A 19,683-nucleotide genomic window follows, 5' to 3' on the forward strand; every position below is an offset into this window, starting at 1 on the left:
CTTAGGTTTCAACAAATCACCTTTTTTTTTCTTTTTCTGTGAAAATCACTCTGAGGGAAATGTTATTCTTTTCCTGTTTCATGCCACGCAGCCATGTCGTTAAGGATCTTCACACTCAGGAATTATTTTAGTCCCTCACCATATGAAATGTTTCCTGTTTAAAACAAAGTGGGCTGATAAGAAGAAGGCAGTAGAATATTAACACAAGTATATAATAGTCTGCAATGTGATATATCAGATAACCAAGGGTAGTTACAATTAACACATGACTAAGTTTTATGTAATTAGGAGGTAGCAGGAAAACGTGTCTCCAAAGCTAATACAGTGAAACACATAAGCTCCTTTCCTAACCAAATTTTGCTGCATTTTTCCTTGCCCTTGTAACTTGCCATAACCACAAAAAAAATCTCCCAACCAGGACACAGGCTGTGCATTCATCAAAGTCTGGTTTACAAAGCACAGCAGTAAAAAGTTGAGGTCCTCATTCATATTTCTCTTGTTATGCCCACAAAAACTCAGTAACTCTCCCTTTCTGAAGAGAAATGTCAGAAATCTGCCTGCTGCTTTGACTACCAATGTCAGAGTAAGCCCTGAAAACTGTCTTTTCCCTTGCCATTTTTTTATTTTTAATGCAGGGAAGTGCGCTGAAGCTCTGGGAGAATCTTAAAAGCTGAGAAATTAAATAATGCTGAGGCACTTTTCCAATGAAAGCAATAATGAATTCAGAAAAAAATGAAGCTCCTTATCTTGAAATGCTGTAAAAATATTATATAGTACATCATAATTACAACAGTGAAATAGAAGTGTGCTGCCTATTGCTTTGAAACTACTTCAAAATGTTCACTGTTCCAATGAGACAGTGAAAGCTGTTGCAAAATTATCACTTGGAAGGCCTGTAAAATAGAAAAGGTGTTTTCTTGTTCTTCACCAAAAAACCTGCATATGCCAGTGCTGCCATGAGGCACATTTTGTGTAGAAATATGAAGTTGTGCACAAGCTCCAACAACCCAGAAGTCTCCCCTGAAGCAGCATTTCCTTAGTCTGGGTCCCATTTCTCCAGCAGCAGGCTGAGAGTCCACAGCATCCAGAACATGGGGGCAGGGGGCTAAAAAACTGTAAAGGGAAATCATGTGTGTGCCAAACAAAGTGTGTCTAATTCTCCTCACAAGCATGAGAGGCATCAGAGACATTTCCTCTTCTACATCCTCACAAGAGAGGGGTCCTGAGAGGTAAAGCAAGAGCAAACATTAAAATTTTGGGTGTCGCCCATTCTGTTTCAGTTTGGCTTTTTATGCCACTGATAATAATTAGCAATACCTAAACCCTTCCATGCTGTATTGTCATTTGAAGTACTGCCTTCCCTGAAGTTACTGCCTGCACACCCTGTGTTTTCACCAGCAATGCACTGCATAGATACAGTTTTGGCTCTGGTGTGTGTTTCTATTAGGGAAAACCCCTTGAAGAACACCTTGCTTTCTGAATAGAGCCTGCTGAACTTCAGATGGCGCTCAGATTTTATTTTTTTTTTCTCTGCAGCCACAGAGCAGTCTCCAAGGAAATGTTTGGTTCTGTAGCAGTGAGTTCTGTGCTTGCAGAGAGGGGATCTGCTGTGCCTGAGGAGTGAAGTGGTCAAGCACCATGATGTGGTCAAGCACATTCAGGTGATGTTTTAAGATTTACAGCTGGGTCACCAGTGATTTCAAATATATGGAAGATATATAAAATATTCTGTGGTAGACAGATCAATAAGGAACTCATAGTAGCTTATGCAGCAAAATCCTGTGCTAGCTGCTATTTTCTCAACTCTGGTGGCTCTGTGCCCAGATGTATTTTGGTGCTGCTGGGAGGTGATAAAGGCAAGCATTACCAAGTCCTTTCAAGCCTTGTCTAAACCACAACCCCCCAGAACTGAATTATTATGATTTAATTCCAGTATATGATAGCACTTAAGTCATGGGATTGGTGTTAGATCTATGAATAATGCAGGTTTATTTAAAGGAATGGAAACAGACCAGATTATTTAAAAGACACTGATTGCCAGGGCTGAATATAAACTTTTCCAAATGTCTTCATCTGTTACCAGAGCTGTAACCAGAAGCACAAGGAAATACTAGTTTTTTTGTGTGTTATGAATGACAGAGGAGTTGCTGTTTATCAGCATGGGAGCTGATCTCCTACCCCAGCAGAAGCAGTGGGAGATGCTGCTGCAGACATCACGGACGGACAGTTTGCTATAAATACAGAACTCTGTATTTATAAACTGCAGACCAGACTGACTCATTTGGCTGAGCAACTTTTGGCTTCTTTGCCAAATTGCTGAGGTACAAATAATTTGATCCTCAGTCATCACTGGATCTCTTCCTTGGTGCTTGTTTAATCAGACATTTTTGCTCTGATTGGAGCTGGCAGTTTTGGTCTGGAGAAGCATTGATGGAGCTTTTATTAACCAGAAGTGCACAGTTCAGACCTGCAGAGGTGGGACAAGTATCCCACCTGATACTGTATTTTTCAGACGTGAGCTGAACCATGGGAATGAAGAGGGAGACCTGGCTGAACAGTGAGAGGAACTGAATCCATCTGACCCCAAAGAATTCCTGCACTCAAGAACACATTTTAAGAGAGGGATGACAAAACAATTTTGGGTTTTTTAGAGCAGGATATTTTGTAAATAACATATTAAAGATCTTTGGGGATGATTTGATTTTACTATAGAGACCAAGAACTGTCATGTGATATGTATGACAATCATCCATATCACATCTTGTATTGGCATCTTTTTGTTCAATATCTGATTGCAGATGGACCTTTTGGCCTCTATTCCACTGCTTGCACTGGAATAGTATCACCGTGTATAAATACTTTATTTCCACCAGGTCATTTTCTACAATGGGGAAAGCATTCCTTGCCACTCTATAATTTCTTTCATTCTCTGTTTAACTTTCTCCCGCACTTCTGAGGAAAACACTGTAGGTACTCTTCTGCGGGAGTGCACAATTTTACTGATGTTTTTTGTAATATTATGTTGCTCTTCCATAAAAAAATGGGGAATGAAGAGGGATTTCCTTCTCACATCTTTTGCACCTCCTCAAAAGAGCTGCCATATGCACTCCTCCTTCCTGCACCAGGGAAGGGAATATTTGGCAGGAGCAGCAACAGGAAGCACACTAGGTCCCTTTTTTGGAGAAAGCAAGTGGAGGATTAGGGAAAAACAGGACAAGTGCTAAAAAAAATTAACACTTCCAGGGCAAACTACGGAGTTTGTACAGCTGCCCAATGTTTCATGGCAGCACTACCAGTGTTGGGATACCAGCTGCAAGTCAGTGGTTTGTTTTCACTGTTCCATCAGGACAGGGTTTCACGGTGCTTTCTGCTTGGTTTTGATGAAAGACACTGATGGGAAGGATGTCATTGACATCTGTGGGAAGGATGCCATTCACATCTGTGGACTGCTGTGATCCCCACAGCAGTGATGCTCCAGGAGACACCACCACTGCTCCAGTACATCTGTTAGCAGTGCCTGGTGCTGGGATCCCTACTGGTGGCATTCCATAACACACAAAGAAGTCCAGGCCTCATTGACTCCATTCTCCCCTTGGAGAGCATTAACAGTTTTGGCATCTGCAATTAATTGCAAAAGCAACTTCAGTCATTTTTGATGAAGTTACTCAAAATGCTTCACCCATGAATTGCAAAACCCTCCATTAACCAAAATTGTTTTAAACATTGGTGGGAGCTCCCAAAGTGTGAACATTTTTTCTGCAGGACATTGCCATTGAATGGGAAAACCACAGGAGAACCTCTCCTATGATGAAAGGCTGAGAGAATTTGGTTTGCTCAGCCTGGAAAGGAGAAGGCTTTGAGATTATCTAATTGTGGCCTTCCAGTACCTGAACAGAGCCCACAAGAAAGCTGGAAAGAAAGAATTTCAGAAAATATTTCCAAGGTCCTGTCGTGACAAGACCAAGGAGGAATGGCTTCAAACTGAGAGTAGGTTTAGATCAGGTATTAGGAAGAAATTCTTCCCTGTGAGGGTGGTGAGGCACTGTCACAGGTTGCCCAGAGAAGCTGAGAATTCCCCATCCCTGGAAGTGTTCAAGGCCAGGATGGATGGGGCTCTGAGCAACCTGGCCTAGTGAAAGGTCCTGCCCCTGCAGTGGGGTTGGAATTAGATGATCTTTAAGGCCCCTACCAACCCAAACCATTCTATAATTCTAATTCTCATTGCTTCATTTTAGGATACTCTCTGCATCCTGACACATGATATGTGAATTTACCCTCATCAACTGGCTGTTTTAATTTTCAAGTTTTTTTTCTTTCTAAGTTATTCTTTGAAAGATCTTTTATTAATGTAGCACAGTTGAAGTAGAGAAAAACAAGGGGTTTTTTCCCTCCAAGATTCACTTGATTAATTGAAAATAAGGTAAAAAGTTCCACTCTTGCTACTGATTCTTTAATGCCAGTTCCTGGGGCTTTTTTTTCCTGATGATTATCAAATCCATCTTCCTCCAGGCAATACACTATTTCTGACTCCTAAAACAGACCTTTTCTCTCTCAAGGTTCACTTGGTGGCTGTTTTTGCTGATTTGGAATTTCATTAACAGCTGATCAGCCTATCTCTTGAAACAATTTTTCAGCTGAGATACAAACTGATAACTGTCCTCCTAAAAATGAATGCACTTCAACAAAATGGATCCTTTTGTACACCCCAAGTCTGGTTCTGTGTCTAATGCAAATATCAGATCTAATCTCTAATTCTGCCTCTAGCTGAATGACACTGATGTGAGAGCTAAATCCAGGTGGAGGGGACACAATGTGGAGATTGCTCTATCAGAAGGGCCGGGCAGAATTTGGTAGAGGTGAGAGAACTCTACTGAAGCAACCTTGAGATGAGAGGTGACTTTGGGAGAGAAGGGAAACCTCCCTGACTGTAGAACCATTCTGGACATGAGGGTGCACATTGCCAATGCATGACAAACAGCCCTGCCAGCCAGGGACTGAGAATGATGCTGCAGAGAGAAAAACACACTGGGTTTGCTCACTCTCTGTTTTTAGACCCCAAATCCTGCATGCAGCAGGGATACCAGTGAGGAACAAGGCTAAGGAGGCTCCTGGTGTTTTGGTGGAGTTCTTGCAAACACCAGGAAGTGATTGGTGAGACCAGCAGCAGGCATGTCCATCTCTTTTACAGTTTTCCCCCTTGTTTCTCACCTCTGTGCTGTTCCTGTGGCTGTGCTTGCACTTGGCCCTCACTGAGGCCAACCCACAGAGGCAAAGTCACTCTGGTGTCAGGCACAGTACCTGCCTCTGTTATCCAGCACTTCTGAGTGCACTCACATCTTCATGGGAGCAACATCAAAGATCTGAAAACATTAGAAAAGAAAAAAGGGCACGTTGTTTATGCTGTTGTCCTGCAATTTTGAACATTTTGAGGAAATGGGAAATAAAATTTTTAAAAAAGAGAGAAGGTTCATTGAACTTCAATATTCATAATGGTATCTCGGCTTGGATCCTCTTGTCTCATGGCTAATTTAAGATCCACTGCTGGCAGTCAGGATGGTGCTGCCATGGCCCTGCCTCCAGGGACACCCACGGGGGAAATACTTTCTGAAATTCTTTCTTTCCTCCCCAGCCACCTCTCCTCTTTCCCAGCCACTTTGTGTTTGTGTTTGTGGAACCCCCAGTGCCAACAATGCCCTCACAGTGGGCTCAACCCCAGCCTGGGCACAGCAAGGGAAGGAGGAGCATCCCACTGATGGGCACACTGGCCTGAAATGCATCCTTTATAGTTACATAAGCAGGGAGATCATGTAGGAGGACTGGAAATAATAAGCTGTTAGGATGATTTGCTGAGGTTCCTCTTCACCTCAGCTCCCACGGAAGCACAGAAATAAAAGTCCAATTTCCTCCGTAGACAGAGATCACTGAGGGCAGAAAAATTACAGAATGGAAAAAAAATACATTTCCCTTTGGCATTTGCTGCCAAAAAAAGTGATGCTGAAGATACAGATTTACAGCCACAAAGATGTGAGGTCAAAATTAGGTGAAAACTTCAGTGGGCAAAGAGAGGATGCAGCACAAAAGGAGTAACCTGTTTGCAAGCTGGGAGGATGGGAAGAACATGGCTAGATTGTAGAACTAGGATGGAAAAGGAAAAGCTGAAACCCCTCCTCTTTAGACAATAGTCAAATTTGAGAACTATACATTCAATAAATTAGAAATAATTTTTAAACTTTATAAGCACCTGGTATTTCCAGAATATCCATAATATCTGTAAAGAGCTTCTAAATAGTGATTTCTACCAATTGCCTAAAATTAGGGCAAGCTTAATATTTATATGCACATGCTCATATATATTAATTTTTTTTAAAGATACATTGACCAGTCCAATTTCTATGTAAAGACTAAAGGGCAACTGATAATGTCATACACCATTTGCTCAGCCATTCCATTCTTGGAGTGATATAGCAGAAACAAAGAGCTACATCCTAAATTTTATTAGCTGTGAAAGAGGTGATTTATTTTGTGGTGTAATAAAAGTGTCAGTGATAACAACGCCTCTGAGAAGCAGCCACCCTGTGAATGGCTCCTGCTGTCTCTTCCTTGGTGCAGATAGGTTTGTTTGTGTGAGACCTCACAGAATTGAAATTTCCTCTGCCCTTACTCTAAATTTAGAGTTAATGTAGACACTGAAAACTGTATTTACTGTGGTATCCCCTGGATAACAAAGTGAAGTGAACAGATGTCCTGTGGTAGGGTAGTGGGCTAAGTCTGAGCTAGGAATTGCCCACCCTTCACGCTTGAACCTTGCTTGAAACCCAGCTACAGCACCCCAGCAATCTTCCTTACCTGATCCTTACCAAACTGTGCTTTCACTTACCTTGCATTGCCTTCCCTGCTTTATCCATTAGACAGCCTGATAGAACACCTCTCTGAACAGCTGCCAAACTTGATATTGCATCACCTTAAAACTTTAACAAAATCAGCTTGAGCCATCCCAACACCTTATGAGTGCTCTCCTCACGCTCCCAGCTGTGCGTGAGCTTCCCCACACATTGTGTGACCCCACAAGGTCCAGCACTGCGTCTCACACAGCCAGGCTCACTCCCAGCACCACTTCTGGGGTAGCAGCACAATTTCCTCATGGATCAGCTGCTCAGTGGGCAGGGCAGCAGTGCTGCTCACCTTAGCAGCTTCACAAAGTGAAGCATGTCCAAATGCTTTATCGTCTTCTTGGCAAGCAACCAAAGGGCCAGAGCAAATTGAGAGCTCCAGTACCTTCCACCTCAATGGCATTGCCACTGGGCCATTTTATCAGGGCTGGGGATCAGGGATTTCTCCTCCATAACTTCATTAATTTGCCCCGAGTCATAAGTTTTTGCCAGCTCATCCTTGGCTGATTAATCAAATTCACCCAGAAGAGCCTGTGTTAATGCTGTTTTGTTATTACTGTCATAGAAATTCTGCTGTCAGAGGTCATTTGCCTTTTGTGCTGCCACCTCAGCTGCTCTGGAAGGGATTAGGAGATGGCTCCAGGAGAGAAGGGAGGTGATTTTGGAGGCTCCTACACAGAATCAGTCAGAATATTGCCACAGCACTACTGTACTTAATTGGAGAATGTCCCAGATACTTTGTATGTACTTACACAGCATTATCTAATTCCAGAGACCATTTTTATTTCATACATTTACCCTGTCTTTCTTGGCTACCAGGAACAAAGACCATGGTCTTACATTAATTTTACTTTGATGGGGGAAGTTGGGGGCAGACGTTGAAAGCAGAATATTTTTCTTTGATGTTGTAAGGTCCTGCAACTTTTCTGATGAATCCTGAGCTTTCTGCCTCTTGTCATTCTTCTGATTCTCAAGGAGTCATTTAAGATGTTTTAAATTGGCACATTTATTGCCATTGAAGTAAGTTTAAAATATTGCAACATGGTCCTTAACCTTCTGAGCAGGGTTTAGCTGTGGAATCCTTAGGAAAAGGCTTGATTGCAAAAGTGACACTTCTCTGATGTTCAGATCTGTCTGAGATATTTATGTGCCAAAGAGCTGTGAAGAGCTGATATGATTCTATATTTGTGGAGGGTTTCTCCATTGAGACTGTGAGTCTTCTGCAGGGGGACAGAAGTGCCCCACATCCACAGGAGACGCAGCTAAAATTCAATGTCTTCTCAGAGTATTTGCTGAAAAGTGGGGTACAGAAATGCAGGCTTGGTTTATGATCTGGAGTGCAGGGAAATGCACTCATCCTTGGGAGCACACAGCAGGACAGGTCCATCCTCTCAGAATTCCTCTGCAGAATGGGATGGACAGTCTCATCTCTGATTTAGCATTTTTCCAATGGCAAAGTCCTCCTGTGGACTGCTTTGGGCATCCTCTGGGCTTGATTTCAAGCTTTATTGGTGGTGTAAGAGAAGGTATTCCATTCTTTTTCCATCACAAATCACATTTATTGTCACCTGGAAGCTGCCTTGTGTTTCTCTGGCAGGAATCTGTTCAGCAGCACCTGGCATTGCAGAGTTCACCCGAACTGAGCTGACAGAAAAAGCCCTGGAAGCCCCTGCCAGGTGGCAAAACCACTGCTTTTTCCCTGGGAAATGTAATTTTCCCTTCATACAAATGTATTGAGTTAAGTAGCACAGCACAGCCCCATTTGCAGTTTCAGCTGACACATTTCAGCAGCTCGTGGTCCATTCCCCATTCCTCCCACCCAGCAGCTTTCCTGGAGATCACCCTTCCCACACCCACCCAGCCTGGTTACCCTGCTGCACACTTCTAGGACAAGCACAGCAGGACTCCACGTTCCTGTCCCTGCTGTGGCACCCAGGAGCTGTGATCTGCCTTGGGAAGGTGCCAGGAGAGTGGTGCCTCTGGTCACTTTGTTCCCAGAAGGATTTTGGACTTGGCTTGGAAGCAGGGGTGGTGGGACTCCACGTGACAAATGCTTCCCAGCAGGAGCGTGGCAGGAATGCAGAAAATCCTGCTGCAGTCCCAAGGACTGAAAGAGCTCCAGGACTTGTCCTTGTGGGAGGAAATGGTGTTTATTGAGTTAGCTGCTGCTTATAAAATCCTGTTCCTGTTAGTGGCATCAAACCTCTAGTGATAAAATGCACCGTGAGATAAAATGTGGAGCCAAGAGTGATAAAGTTCTGTGGCTTGTCCAACTGACTGACAAACTTTTTTTTCTCCCATCTGCTCTTCACTAAGTGGGAATAATCAGTACAATTCCTGAGAGGGGTTTGGGTCCTCCCAACTTTCTCCATCAGCTGGCTGATGATATCTCTGCAATATTGGGATTGCTTTCTTCTGAACGAGGATGTTTGTTTACCTGGTGTGTTTACAGATCTTCCCTCATTCCTGTTCTTCTTTGCTAGGCTGAGCAAAGCATATTTTTTATCTTTTCCTGTGTGATTCATTTTCATTCACTTCCCTACATCATCTTGGAAGCTCTCTGAGCCTGCTCCAGTGTCCGTCATCAGTTTTGCAAACTGATGAAGAGGATGCCCAAAGCAGTCCACAGGAGGACTTTGCCATTGGAAAAATGCTAAATCAGAGATGGACTGTGCATCCCATTCTGCAGAGGAATTCTGAGAGGATTGACCTGTCCTGCTGTGTGCTCCCAAGGATGAGTGCATTTCCCTGCACTCCAGATCAGAAACCAAGCCTGCACTGCTGTACCCAGCTTTTTAGCAAATACTCTGGGGAGACATTGAATTTTAGCTGCGTCTCCTGTGGATGTGGGGCACTTCTGTCCCCCTGCAGAAGACTCACAGTCTCAATGGAGAAACCCTCCACAAATATAGAATCATATCAGCTCTTCACAGCTCTTTGGCACATAAATATCTCAGACAGATCTGAACATCAGAGAAGTGTCACTTTTGCAAACAGGTCTTGGCTAATCCTTCCACTGTAACTAGCATACCCAGAGTACAGTATCCTCTCAGACTGCCATTATCCATTAAAATTTCACTGCAATGGGCAATAATAAATTGCATCCACTAGCTTTTTGAAAATACTTTTCCAGTACACATGCAGAATCTTCCTTGTTTTCCATAGCACAGAAGAGCTCGATGGAAGTTGGATCTGCTTCCCAACAGGAGCTGATTTGCTCCTTCTTTGATCAATTAAAGCATCTTCTTTGGTGGAGCCCCCTTTTTTATTTCCAGGTTCTTACAAACGCACAGTCCAGAACTAGCAATATAACTGAAAAATGTCCCTTAGCTCTTGGACATGAAGTTTTTCACATGAGAATGACATTTAACATTTTTAGAGGTAAGGAAACTAATAATGAAAAAGAACAGATATTGTTTGGGTATTCTTCCATTATTTTTGTTGGTGACATGTCAGCAATCAGACATCAGCACTCCTGAGCTGCTCTGTCGGATGCATTGGCTTTTTCTGTGTCAGCTGGTAAGGAGAGACAACACCAGCTGACACCTGCACAAGAAAAACACCACTAAATGCTAAATTTTGTCAGGGCAGCAGGATGATAGATCGTGATTCAAATCTTTAGTTGTAAAGGAATCCTGAGCCATCCCAATTCTGGCTTCTGGCACTACTTTCAACACCTGATTGAAAGGCTGAGTTACAATTTATTGTCTGGGTGAAGATGAGGGATTTTTTATCTTGTGGCCACAAAATGATTGTGCTGCCTGTGGCTCCCAGAGAAAGTGAGCCAGCAGCAGAGCCTGCTCCTCAGGCAGTGCCCAAGCTGGACACAGTCACTGCACCCGGCAGAGCAGCTGGATGTGGCACAACCACAGCTTTAGACATGCAGAGGGTGACAATTTTGGTGTTACTGCAGCACTGACCTGAAAACAGGAGCTCAGTGTCGCTCCAAGTGCCCATGCTGTGCCACTGCTGGTTTTGCTGGCACAAAGATATTGCTCCTCTGTGAATTGCTGCTGAGGTTCTTGTCAGCATTTTTGCACGCATGGCACAGGACATAAAAAAATGTTCTTCTCTCCTTATATCAGATATATAGCTATATATTATATTTATTTATGATCATGCAAGATCTTTGCATTAAGCAACATCTAGAATGCCCTTGTCTCCCGTGGCTGTAACTTTCCAACTGGGGACCATCTGTTTCCCCTCTGTGAAAACCTCTTGGGCTCTTTTCTTTAATTGCTCATCATTGGTTTAACTGTAAGCAGAGTTTAACCCAGCAGGCTGAGGTTTAAGTCACTGCAAAGAGTAAAGCTGGCTCTCTAATCACCAGTGCAGCTCCCTGGTGGGTGCGGGTGACAGCAAAGTGACCACCACCCTGCAGAGCTTCCCATCCCAGAGTATGGCCACAGGTAAGGGATGGGGACAGCAGAGGGGGTGGCTCAAAGTGCTCACAGGATTTGTGCCACCATCACCAGCAAGCTGCAGCCCCTGCTCCTTCCATCTCCCATCCCAGGGTGAGCAAATGCCTTCCCCTGGGACAGCCCCACTGACAGGCTGGGCTTTGCACTGACAGGGAAATGGACTTGCTGCCATTTCAGAAGCTGGGAAATTGCAGCAGCAGTTTTTGTTTCCTAGCAGCTTCCCAGGGAGGGATGGAATCTGAAACAAACAGGGGAGAGGGCATTCAAGCACCAATTTAAACCTGATTTTTGGTGCTAAAAGGTTATCTTAGTGGCAAACATCAATAGAAGTAAGGCAGAGAAAGAAATAAGAAGGAGGAAATCATGACATGCTGTCTGAAGCCTGAAAAACAAGGTAGGTAACTATGCTTCCTCAAAAATACATGCAATTCCTTCATGAGCACTTTGGAAAGCTGTGCCATGATGTGTGCTCACAGGTGTCAACATGCATATTATTTTGACAAGTAATTCACAGAATTGACTGCATCATACTGAGCTGGGAAATAAAATTCTGGTGTTTTTTTACTGCTGGCTCAAATTTGGCTGAAATTATTTGGACCCTGCTGTCAGAAGCATTAAACAAGCTCTGCTGGAGAGCAGCCAGGCTTGGTCGGAATTTCTGTTAGGTACAGAAACTGGCAGCCCAATGTAAGCTAGCTGCAATTGGAAGGAATAATAATAAAAAAATATTAAAAAGTCATGGTTTTGCTGGAAGGCATCACACTGTGACAGAACATGATTCCAGAGAACAATTCAAGGCCATGGAAAATGTTTTAGAGCTCTTCCTCCCTTCTCTCAATGGATGCATGCAAAAATATGTAAGTGGTGTTAGTAAGAAGAGCAGGCTAACACAACAAAATTTAAAAACAAAAAAAAGAAAAAGACAAAAGGGGAAAAAATAAAAGGAAAGGAAGAGAGCTCATTTGTCAGCATTAATATATAGTAACAAAAAAAATCAACCCACCAAAAAGTCACAGAACACAAAATATAATCTCAAGGTCAATCACTTCCCAGCTGCTCTTTACTTCACTACCCAGAACTCAGAGTTCACACAACACCCTGAACTTACCACTTAAAAAGGGTAAAATAAAGAGATGTATCACATGTTCTCTTTACAGAACAGTTCTGATCCGTGGCTGATGGGGCACAGGATGCAATTTCTCAGGGGAGGTTTGCTGTTGGCAGAGTGGTGCCACCACCTCACGCTCACCCCTTGTGAAACGCGTGCAGTGATGTGAGCTCCTTCTGATGCTGAGCCCCTTGCACAGCTGGCACTGTCTGGGTCAGCAGAGCATGTGGAACAGAACAGCTGGAGAAATGCATCTTTTGCCACCACTCATGCCAGGCAAGAGCCATGGCAGTGTGGCAAAGCTCCAGCAGTTTCCCTCCCTGATACTTCTGCTCCAGGCATCAGGGTAAGACCAGACCTTCACAGCCCATCAGCTGCTGTGGCACCTGAAGGCTGAAAACTAAACATTTTAAAAGTCAAAAGCAAAGAGAAATCCTACATGTGTGCCTTGGGTGTATTCAGGAGTATCAATGCTTTATCTGCTTGTGTCTGCTGAGCTGGGAAATACTGACAAGCAAAGCCAGATTAAACATTTCCCCACTTCAACAGCCTTCAGCCAGCCGAGGACGCAGGAAATAAAGGGAGCTGAGACAAGCTCTCCTTGTAGCAGCTCAGGCTCACCCTGGATTTCACAGCAGGTTTCCTCTCTAGCTGTTTAACAGGCATGCTTGATAAAATCCAGTCATTCCAGGTACACTGCACACACCAGTGCCTGCTCTGTAACCTTGCCACCCCTCTGAACCCTCTGCTGCAGCAGCAAACACAGGAATTTAAAAATAGCCGTACAAAAAGAAGAGCACATACCAGATATTAAAGCCTTGAAGCTGTGAGTCCATCCTGTTGCTTTTAGGACAGCACATTTCTCTGAGCTCCCTTTTATGTTCCTGTGGTTCACCACAATGCTGATAAATGTGTCCTTGCTACCTGTCTGCGTTACACACCACAAAAATTTATGGCCTCTTGCCATCTGTTTCAATTAAGAAACTTATATATAGAGCTGGGTGCCTTGCCCAGTAAAATACTTCTGGAAAGAGAATTTTATAGTCTGATAATGGGCCAGATCTCTAGCTGGCATTCATCCACATGCTTCCAATAGTGCCACTTGATTTACAGCAGCCAAGCAGTCAGGTAGGTTACAACACAACAAAAAATTCAAAATGTTATTCGTCTCAGCAAGGCCTTTTAATTGTGACACTACTGACTGATGCTTGCAGCAGATTACAAAATAATCTTCAACTCCTGTTCATGTTGAAACTAATTATTTTAGTGAGACATTTTTGCAGCTCAAGCAAATATGTTTGGCTCTATTCACTCCACACAGACTGCAGATGATGGCTCCAACATATCAAATATACCTTTGCATTTTGCATGGATATAACAGATATGTCAATCACAGCTTTCTGAGAAGGGCTTTTTGAGGTCATTCCAGTGGCAGCAGAGTATTCATGAAGTTAAAACAAATAAAACTAGCACTATTTAATGTGACAGCCCTTCAGATAATTGCAAACTCCTCTCCCTCAATCAAAAAGCCACCACTTCAGCCAAAAGGAGATAAACACTGCATAATTTAACATCAGCTACGCCACTAGTGCCACCTACAGCATTCAGCTCAGAGAAAGCACCCAGGCTATCAGCTGGCTTAGGTGTGCTTGCATTCCTAGACCACTCTTATTTGGTGTCCAACCAGTCAAGAAGATATTTTCATAGAGAAAAATATCTATTTGTGCAACACAAGCACTAAACTACTTATTTGCAGCATGCAATTCAGACACATAGCTCAAAAAACAGATGCTCCTGGCAAATGCCAATGGCACATTAGGAAATCATGTACATCCAGTCCTGACAGATGAACAGCTTTTATTTGTTGCATCTGTTTTGTTTTGCTTGTGCTGGAAGTGCTTGTCACTACTGGACAAGTGTTTTTAAATGGAATAGTTTTCCTTCTCCTGCTTCTTGAGCTATGGAGCAGCTCTTCCATCAGTTATCTGCAGCTGCATGAGCTCAGGACACTGCGTCCCTGCAATTCAGAAGTGCCACGGTAAAATACTTCTGATGGCCAGGCTTTGGCACACAAGCTCATGGAAAACACCTTTATTCCAGGCTGGCTCATAATGTGCCACTGGGAGCAGCTCCCACAGCTCTGAGAGCACCAGCCTTCAATGAGCCTTGGCATCTCCAAGATTTTTCCTGCTTTGGCTGATGCATTTTCTGCAGGGCTCACAATGCAATCTGCACACACTCCTGTCTTTTCCATGTCATTGTTACAAGGATCCCAGGGGAAATATCCTGTCCCCTCCTCTCTGGAGTTGGTGCTGCATTGTTTCCTGGTCACTGCACACCTGCTGAAGGCTTTGATGTTTGTTCCCCCAAAAGGCTGACTGCAGATATAAATCCTGGTGAGGTGAAGAGAAACAGACTCATCTGCAAAGATCTAAGTCTTGGCAAACAATGATTACCAAAAATAGAAACTCTTCTCACCTTAATGAGAGCTTGTAGACAAGATCATACTAGGTGATCAAGGAATTAGTTAATTTCTTTTAATAAAGAATTTTTCTGTGCCTTACATTTAACTACTTTCTTTTATAAATAACCACTTGTTGTTTACCTTTCCATGACTGTTTCTCTTATTTTTTAACACATCACAGGAAGAGCCTCAAAATATGTGAAAAAATAACACACTTCCACCCTTACTCTTTAAATAGACAACACTGCTGAGGCTTGGGCTCAGGAAACCAATATGTTTATCCTTGTGTGATTGGAAGCAGAGAGGCAAAGAGAACCTTTGGTTCTGTGCCCCCAGGAGCTGTGTCCCTGCCCAAGGGGAGCCCTGAGGGGCTCTGGCTGCAGCTGGGGCCATTCTCCAAGCCCAGCTCTCCCTGACAGAGGATTATGGATGCAGACAGAGCCTGCAGGTCTGCATGTCCTGCACCAAAGCAGCACAGGAGACTGACAGTTCACCTGAGGGCCGGAATTACCAGGTATGACCACAGCCCCATGCGGACAGTGAATTACCAGCAGAAGCTTCTCTGTCTCTCTCTGCACAGCAAGAGCAGCTCTGTGCCACAGCACCACCCCTGTGAGCCCTCTCTGCCACCATGAACCAGCCCCACCTGTGGCACAAATCCTGCTCTCTCTCTCTTTTTAACCAAGGGATCACCTGCCTTGTGCCCTTCTCTCCTCACTCCCTTTGTGGCCCCTGCACTTCAGGCTGACATGCTTCAAACAAGGAACAGCTTCAGCTGAATGGAGCTTAGACAAAGAACTTTTTTTCTTCTGCTTTCACAGCCAGAGTGATGCACAAGCACGTGGTGTGGTGTTTGTGAGGTCCCCAGGATGATGGGAGAGATGGGAATCCGACTCCACGTTCTCAGAAGGCTGATTTATATTATATTATATTATATTATATTATATTATATTATATTATATTATATTATATTATATTATATTATATTATATTATATTATATTATATTATATTATATTATATTATATTATATTATATTATATTTGTGTTATATGATGTATATTATATATTATATATCATATATCATATATTATATTATATAATATTATATGTTATATAATATAATATCTTAATGCTATACTAAAACTATACTAAAGAAAATAAGGATACAGACAGAAGGCTTAACAAGAATGAGAATGAAAAACTCATTATTGGCTCCTGAGTCCGACACAGCTGATGGTGATTGGTCCCATTGGTAAAACCAATTCACATGTTTGGATAAACATCTCCAGACAACATTCCAGAGCAGCAAACACAGGAGAAGCTGAGGCTTCTCATCTTCCCAGGAGAAGAAATCCCAGTGAAGGGAATTTTCAGAAAAAGGGACAGTGACACTGTGGCCCAGCCCATCTCCTGGGAAAGCCCATTGTTAGTGGCACCATGACACCTCTGCAGCAGCTCCCAAGTGGCACTGCAGCTTGTTCCCAGTCTGAGATCAGACTGGCTTAACCCACAACTCAGTCCTGCACTTATCTGGAAATGGAATTTTAAAAAGTAGAAGTCAGACTTGGCTGCATTTAGATACTGGTTTGTGATTCAAAACCAAATGAATGGAAAATTGAGACATGGGTAACTGGTGAATTCTTGACACCTGGTTTTAGGGTTTGGCAGGAGATCTGCCTGGATTGCACCATCTCCAGAAGCCCCACTGCTCTCATCAGGGCTGGCTGAGCAGCTCTGCTGTAGCCTCCTGTCTCAGGTTGGCTGTCCCAGCTTGCAGAGTGTGAACACAATAATGTGAGGCGCAGGGACAGCTAAAACAGGGCTCCTGGCTCCTACTAAAGCATCAAATTAAAATTGCACACTACCCAGCTGATCTGGGTATAATGATGCCACAGCAGCCAGAAGACACAAAGCTGATGGGTACCGTGTGTAAGGGAGTGGTAAATTTGTGTGTGAAGCCACAGAGGAGCTTAATTATAATCCCTTCATGCAAATATGGATTCTAAATCATCAGTGGGCATGTGGGGGTTCAAAAGCATCACTCAGTGTGAGGCAGCACTTGGAGAGGGAAATGGAAATAATGGTAAATCTGACATGCTCTGACTTTGCACCAGAGATCACTTTTCCCTGCTCTTCTGTCCCCTTAGTAATTATAACAATTCCTAGTGATAGACTGATGACTGACTGTCTTCCCTGACGCCTTCCTCTGCCTCTCTTGCCTGTTGAGATGGTTGAGAAGACCTCGGGCTGCTCCTTTGTTTATCACAGGCTCAGATGTTGGTTTTCATTAATCTGGGTGGGAGCCAGACTGATTGCTCCTCTTCCAAGCTGCATTTGTTAGGAAAACTCCTGTCCCCTGAGTATGGCTTCATCACTCAGCTGCTCCTAAAAGTTTTGGTGCTCCAAACAATTTTGTAAATTGTACTGATTAGTTCAAATCCCACCATGGCCTGTTAATGGTGACTCTAATGGATGCTGGCAGATTCAGTGAGAAATCCAAACATATTCAGATTAAGAGCAGAGGGTGCTTAGGCTCTGTGAGAAATGTTTGTTCTCTTGCAGTTTCAGAAGGTTTGGGTGGTGAAAAGGGGCAAGTTCATGGCAGAGCAGAGCTAATGCAGCCCAAGTGACAGCCCATTAAATTGATTTTAATATCTTAATTGCTATGACTATTAAAAAAGAAAAATCATCCTGCTGCCTTGAGCCTGATTTCAGCCTTCAGAGGCTTCCCACTCTTATTTGGATCTGCTGGCATTTCCCAGGAGTTAGCTACACCCAGGGGTACAGGGCTCAGGAGAACCAGACAGAGTGTGAATCTCCATTTGGTTTGGAATATCAAGGCATTTTGCAGTCCACGTAGCTCAGAGCAGAAATCCACAACAGAGCAGAAAACAAACCATTCAGGAGTGCAGAAAATGTTTTGAGAGAAGATCCACAGAGGACTGGGCCTGTCTCTGCAGACTGTGCACAGCCCAAGGGATAAGGGGCAACACTTGAGACCAAGGAGCCACATGTGGCAGAATTCTCCCCTCCACTCTCAGCCCCAGCTCTGGCTGTTCTTGGTTACGTTGCTCTTCATTTTAGTGATCTGAATGTGAAACAGGTTGGAGGAAATAAATAGCACTAATAAAAAGACAAGAGTGACTTTTTAAAATGAGTAACTATATTCAATTTTAAATGTTTGCATCTCAGTTGGCTGGGATTAAGAACATTCATTTCCACTGGAACTGCATGCAACAGAAATAGGAGAATAGGTGCAGTATGTGAGTAAATGTATTGAGAAATTCTGAACCAGGGAAGAGCAATTCCACATCCCCCTTGGAGAAATCAAAAATACAACTTCAATAAACTGCATATGAAACACCTACCCAGCTATGTTAACATAAAAAAATGCTGTAAAAAGCTATTGTGATATTTACGTTTAGCACTGTAAAATTATACATGATCATGAGGGACTGTATTTTATCAAATACATAGTGAAATAATCCTTTGACACACATGCAGAACAATTACAGCCCTTTTCCCTATCTCCCCATCACAGATGACTGGTTAAAAGGTGAAGCATCACAGATTATTACCATGTCCCCAAAGGCATAATAAGAATTTTCACATCAGTGATTTTTAGGTCTCCTCCTAGAATATTCAGGAGCATAAAGCCAAGGGGTTTTGCTGTTTTCACAGAGCACTTTTTTGCCCACCATTCTGTTAATGATGTAAAGCTTAACATAGGGCTCTGCTGTCTTTAAATGGACACAAGACTGTACCAGTCTCAGAAACTTCAAAGAGATTAATCTTAGCTGAAACAGCAAAATCAATGCAGCCCAAATCCTATGCCATTCCTATGTACTGAGGCTCTTTTTTAATATTGCTGGAACTATTTTCCTGCTGAAGTAGGGAATATTTATGGTTCTCCCTCCAACTGCAAATCAAAAGCTATAAATAGCTGCTTGTCCCAACATATGTGCAAGGAGGGTTCATAGTTGCTGTTCCAAATAATCTCTAAACCCCCAAGCAGTAAATGTAAATTAGAAATACTAGCATTGAGAAATAAAAGGGTTTTCTTGACACAAGCAGAAATCCTTCTTCATCTTCTGTGTTTCAGATTCATTGATTTTTTCAAAGGCAGGAGGGAGGATGAGACCAACTGGTTGAAAAATTCTGCTATTTTTCCTGAAAAAAAAAACATATAAAAATCAGGTGCTGAGTCAGCAGGACTTGGGCATCATTAGAAAACTTTTTCTGCAGAGGTAAAGTAAGAGCAGCTGCAGGTCATCCTGACTCTGTCTAGTGCTGGTCTAGTTGCCACCTACATCCAGAACATGGAAAAGAAACACAGTAGTTCAGCATCCCAGGATTTGCAAATCACATATAAATCACATAGCCAGGGGTCTGCCACCTCAAAAAAAATGCAGTGGGGCCACCAATTTTTTTTTTTTTTAACCCAAAGACTGCATCAAGGCAACCCAAACACACACCTCAAAACCATGAGGCTACACAGATTCTCCAGCTGGTATTTTCCCTACAGCATAATAATTGGGGATTGCTTTTCCTGCACACAAGAGAGGTTTCGCCAACAGGAATGAAGTGCACCTTCACACCAGCTGAGGAGCCAGCTGTATCCCAATTTCCCAGCTCCCAGGCAGGATCTCTCAGCGCTACTCTAGGGGCAGACACTGATGGTAGCTAACACTCACCTGGGTAAGACTGCAGAACTGTCACCTTCTGGCATGATTTCCATCACTTAAAACACTGGGGAAAACCTAAATGGTCTGGAAGCAAATGGGCTGTGCAAAACTGA

The sequence above is a fragment of the Ammospiza nelsoni genome, chromosome 3, assembly GCF_027579445.1.
Source record: "Ammospiza nelsoni isolate bAmmNel1 chromosome 3, bAmmNel1.pri, whole genome shotgun sequence".
Taxonomy (NCBI): Eukaryota; Metazoa; Chordata; class Aves; order Passeriformes; family Passerellidae; genus Ammospiza; species Ammospiza nelsoni.